Source organism: Botrytis porri (genome assembly GCF_014898465.1).
Source record: "Botrytis porri strain MUCL 3234 chromosome Unknown BPOR_013, whole genome shotgun sequence".
NCBI lineage: Eukaryota > Fungi > Ascomycota > Leotiomycetes > Helotiales > Sclerotiniaceae > Botrytis > Botrytis porri.
Genome location: NW_024066087.1, coordinates 327,843 through 333,842, shown reverse-complemented (window position 1 = coordinate 333,842; position 6,000 = coordinate 327,843).

Here is a 6,000-nt window from a genome sequence, read left to right as displayed (position 1 = left end):
GTGACATGTAATGTCACGTTGTTGGTCACGTGTTCCGATACTTATTGAAGTATTTCAATCATTCTAAACCTGTCTTATTGTTTGTTTATCCATTAAATATAAGTTTAATAGCCCATTCCGTAGGAAGATTACTTTTAGTATATTAATTAGAGAAATAAACCTATCCCTAAATTATTAGAAATAAGAGAATAATTTAGCCCTCTTCATTTCCATATATTATTACTATAGCTCATTCTTAATTACCTAACTATAGATTTACTTTTATTACATCTCTCAATATTAATAATAATTATTGCTATTTATATAATTCTCATTATAAAATCTGTTTTATTAAAATTATAGAAATCTTTATCTAAAATACTATATTTTGCTTATATATTTATAACTAATCGAATGTTACGGGAGCTGCCTCTAGGGTCACGTGGAAGTGTCTAGAGTTCTCTCGAGGTGGTTTAGACTAAACTTCAAGTAGGAATTCAATAAGGTTGGTAACTGGTTGCAATTCTCGTAACTATAGTAATGAAACTAATGATTGTTCTTGAGCACGAAGCTCTACATTGTAATGAAATCCCATTCCCTTATATAGACCTTCGTACTGTACTGGAGCGTTCAGGACCTAGAGAGGTCCTGGACCTTTGGTCTGTATGGACCTACATTCCGTTATGCCTGTCATGCAGGGTCCATCACGTGCTAAGAGTCATGTGACGCGGGTACCGAGGATGGACCGGCGTAACACTATCCCCTTCCTATCCTAGCGCTTGCCCCCAAGCGTTATATAGTACTAATTTACCCCACTTGGGATTATAGCCTCCTATATGGCTTTTGTTCCTTTTCCTTCTCATTATGCCACCTATTCGATCCCGAAAGTATAAAGAACGTGTTGAATTAGCTTTACTGATTGAAGCTTGTGGCATCACTATGCCTTCGTGTACTTATTGCGACAAACATTCTCGTCGTTGTATAATTTCCAAGGAAAATTCTATTCGCTGTAGCGAATGTATTCGTCGTGGGCAGAAGTGCGACATAGCTGGTCCCTCTGCTGGCGATATGATGAGTATTATTCGTGAGCAAGAACGATTAGATCAAGAGCGCGAGGCTACTTTATCTAAACTCCTTCGTTTGGACAAACAACAGCGCTTCCTTCGCAATCGCGCCTCTGAAATAATTCGCCGAGGTCTGAAAACAATGGATGAGTTGGAAGAAGTAGAGGGAAGAGAAAAGTTGGAGAATGAGCGTGTGGAAAAAGAAAAGGAAATGGCGTCTGCCTCTGTCGCTGGTCTCAGTGATAATTCCTTCGTTTTCGACCCTTCTTCTTTGGATCCTTCGATCCTTGCTTCAATGGATTCTCCCTCCTTCTGGGCAGACCCGGGTATTGCTGGTGGAACGCCTCCAACTTCTCAGGGCAGTTGAGGTTTGTTCTTGGTTCCCATGAATTTTCGGTGTGTGGATAATCTAACCATTTGATTAAATATTTGATTGTGCCTCTGACGTATTTACAATCTAGTATTGTTTCGACATCGTATATGGCGTTCGGGTTAACTGGTTCGATTTCCGTTAATGGCGCATTCGGCGCTCCTGGTGGTGCTGGTTCGAGCAAGGATATATGGAATACTGGGTGAATATTCATTGTGTCTGGTAATTTCAATCGATAGTTAACCGTTCCTATTACTTTATCAATCTTGAATGGTCCTAGTTTCCTGTGGTCGAGTTTATTGCTTGGTCTTTTGGTTTCAATGTTTCGTCGTAGCAAGTAAACTTTATCCCCCTCTTTAAGCGTAGGTTCCATACTACGTTTCGTATTGTAGTACGCTGCTGTTCTGGATGATATGAATCTTAGATCAAGAGCAAGCTGTTCTTGTAAATCTTTTAACTGTTCGACTTGTATTATTGCTGATTCGGCATTGACTTCTTGTGGTATCGGTGTTTGATATGCTTTAGGATTAAACCCAAAGTTAGCGCGTGCTGGTGTTATCTTTGTGGTTTCCGTTTCCGATGTGTTATATGCGAACTGTGCCATAGGTAATAGTTCTACCCAATTGTCTTGTCGATAATTTACATAGCATCTAAGATATGCTTCCATTGTCTGATTGGTCCTTTCTGTTTGACCGTCTGTCTGTGGGTGGAAAGCTGTCGACAGCTTTCTTTTAATACCCATAAGTGCTAATAAGGTAGTCCAGAATTTCGAGGTAAAGAGCTTGTCTCTATCCGAGATTATCTCATCTGGTACTCCATGTATGCTTACTATGACCCTGAAGAATACATATGCTAGTTGTTCAGCAGTCCATGTTTCTTTGAATGGTATCATATATGCAAATTTGGTTAGCCTGTCTACTACATTGAGTATCGCGTCGTATTCGACTCCTGTAGTAGGATCTTTCGAGAGTGGTAGTTTGACCACAAAGTCCCATGTAATGGACTTCCATGGCTGAGAAGGCATGTCTGGGGTCTGGAGCTGACCATACGGAGCGTGTCTAGAGGACTTATTCCGTATGCAGGTATCGCAATTTCCAACAACTTCTTCAACTATCGTTCTCATTCGCGGGAAATAACTGATTTCCCGGATTCTTGCAAACGTCCTTGCAATTCCTTGATGTCCATGTGCCGGCAACCCATGTTGTTCCGTCACAAATTCCTTGGTCATTTGACTCGGAATGTATACTTTCCCATGAAAGTATATGGTTTCGTTTTCTATTGTGAATCCTGGTTCTATTGCCTTGCGTATGCGTATAGCTGTAGCATCCTTGTCGTAATGTGATTGGATTTGGTTTCTGAGATGGTTGTCTTCCAATATATGAGTAGCTGCAAGCTGTGGTGCATTGTAAACCAGTGATTCGCCTTCTTTCTTGAATATTGCGTATGATTCGTACGACTTATTTTCTTGGTATTCTGGTTTTCGGCTAAGAGCGTCGGCTCTAGCGTTTTCTGATCCTTTAACATATGAAATTTTGAAATTGTAATTGGCCATGGTCTCCGACCATCTGACCTGTCGTCTGTTTAACTGCTTCGTTGTGGTGAAGTAAACCAAGTTCTTGTGATCCGTATATACCTGTACTGTGTATTTTGATCCTTCCAAATAAACCCGCCATTCTCTAAATGCATCGACTATCGCCAGTAATTCTTTGTCATATATTTCGTAGTTCAATTCGGCTGGTGATAGCGTTCGAGAGTAGAATGCGATTGGTTGCTATTTCTCATTTTGACCTGGTTGGCTCAGAACTGCCCCTATAACGAAATCTGAGGAATCCGTTTCCACTATGATTTGCTTTTCTGGATCAAATGTTAACAGTATTAGCTCTCCGGCTACTGCCTGTTTGAGTGCTTCGAAGGACTCCTGCGCCTTGGCGGTCCATTCGAACGTTCCTTGCTCTTTTCTGGTTAAATTGGTTAAGGGCACTATAATCCCTGAATAACCTTTAATAAATCTTCAATAGAAGTTAAAGAATCCTAAAAAAGACTATACTTCTTTAATCGTGGTAGGCTGCCTCCATTCAAGCACTACCTTGACCTTATCCTTGCTCATCTTGAGCCCTTGGCTTGATACGATGAATCCTAGGAACTTTGTTTCCGTAACATGGAATTCACATTTGCTTGGTTTACATAGCAAATCGACTTTGGCTAAACTTTCAAGAATGTTGCTGACATCTTTGATGTGTTGGACCTTGTTATTTGAATATACTAGGATGTCGTTCAAGTAGCATATACAACAGGTGTTTAGATATTGCGACAGCATATTGTTCATAAGTCTCATGAAAGTAGCTGGTGCGTTCGTTAGCCCGAATGGCATAACTTGATATTCGTATAGCCCGTATCTTGTCTTAAAAGCGGTTTTCTATTCCTCGCCTTCTTTCATTCTAATCAAGTGGTACCCGTTTCGTAGGTCCATCTTGGTAATATTGTTGCTCCGCCTAATCGATCTCTTAATTCCGTAGCTAATGGAAGTGGATATCGATCTTTCTTTGTAAGCGTGTTGAGCTTTCTGTAGTCCACAACTAGTCTCTTAGTACCATCTTTCTTGGGTACCCACATAGTTGGACTTGCCACTTGGGATGTGGATTCTCTGATCCATCCCTTGGCCAAGTTGTCGTCGATATATTCCTTGAGCGTCTTTAGCTCATCGGCTGACATTGAATAAATTGGGGTGTGCACCGGCATCTTGCCTTCCTCCAATATTATTTCATGATCCCATGGCTTGTGTTCTGGTAAAGCCTTATGAATCCCTGATTCTTTGAAAACATATTTGTATTTCTTGTACTGTTCTGGTATCATAGGCTCCTTTGCCTTGATTGCGATTTCGTGCCGTGTCGTTGGCTTCTGCATTTGTAGAGGAGGTGTACTGTCCTTCGCTCTTAATGGAGGACCCTGGACTGGGTGTCCTACGTCGCCGGTGTTGTTCGCGTTCAACTCTCCTTGGCGCGTGTTACGTCTCGCGGACGCCTTGAACGTGTCATCGTGACCGTTCTTGCACTGATCAAATGTCACTGTTTCTTGTGACCAATCTATTCTTGGGTTGTGTGCCTTCAACCATGGCATCCCTAAGATGATCTGTTGTTGGCCCAATGGCACAACGTCAAGCTGTATAACCTCCGAATGTTGGGTTATGCTCATTCGTACTGGTCGTGTCTCTTGTGAAACGTTCCCGTCAGATCCTGCTAGCTGTCCGTCAACTAACTGCAATTGGTAGGGGTTTTGTTTCTTCTGGAGTGGGACTCCCAAGTACTTTGCAGCCTCTGGTGCAATAAAATTTCCTGTAGCCCCTGAATCTATCATGGCTTGTTGTATTTGTCCGTTTATCTTGACTCTGCAGTATATTTGTCCTGCTTGTCCTGTAGCATTCAGCTGTGGTGTAATTTGCTTATTCTCGCTATTCTGGATGATCTCATCGGCAAATGTTACACGTCGAGGTTCTTCCTCTTCTAGATAGGCAGCGCTTGTCCCTGATCTAGCTCTGTCATCAAGTAAATCCCTCCATAGGGTGTACCGGTAGTTCCCTTGAGTGACTTTCATTATCGTACCCACAACTGGTGGTGGTAATATGGCTTGAGCCTGGACCCGGTGTTCTTTTCCTACTCTTCTGCATAAAAATAGAACCTGATTCTCATTTCTTTCAGATGTGTGGTGATAAAACACTTCCCATAGCTCTCCTCTGTCTGGCCACTGGAGGTGATCGGTACTGATCCTTTCTATGAATGATGTGTTCGTAGTGATTCCAAACCATAGAATTCGATGCTGATCGACGTACCGAACCTCATACGATTCGCCCTCTTCAGCGTCTGTTACGCTGAGGTCCTCGTTCATAGTTCCTTCGTCTGTATCTCCAAATTTCCAGATACGACGGTTCCATTGGTCAATTTCCCGAATAGACCATGATTCTCCTAACTGCGGGTCTTTGTTTACCCATGAGAGGCCTTCGACCTCTTCTTCTTCTTCGTAAGCTGGTGGTGGCGTGGCTAGCCCTGTCATGCTAACAGCACACAATTGTGGCGTGAAGGTGGCATTAAGTTGGCCCTTGCCGAACTTATTCTTAAAGTTGCCCTTCTTGCCCCCTGTTCTCTTGCTTCGACATTCTGCTGCCCGATGCCCTGCTTTCCCACATTCAAAGCATAAGTTATTTTCTCGTCTTCGTTTCTTTTCCGGATCATCATTCCCACCTTTGTGGTGCGTAGCGTCGAGTTCCATAGGGTCTCCATATCTCTGTGGATTGTAACGTGGTCTTCCCTCATTCTTGCGGTAACGCTCTTGCTTTTGATTTCCCTGGGGTTTGTATGATCTTTGACTTTGTCGATATCGGTAAAGACGATCATCTGATTCGATGGAGTCCTGGATTAGGTCGTTCAAGTCTACACTCTCGGCAGATCTTTCTAACTCCAGTCTGACTTCTGGTTTGAGTCCTTTACGATAGTGACTCATAATGGCGGTTTCGTCCCACTTGGTTGTTCCAGCATATCTTCGAAATTCCGTAGTATACTTCAATGCTGATCCTGTCTGCTTGAGGTTGAAGAT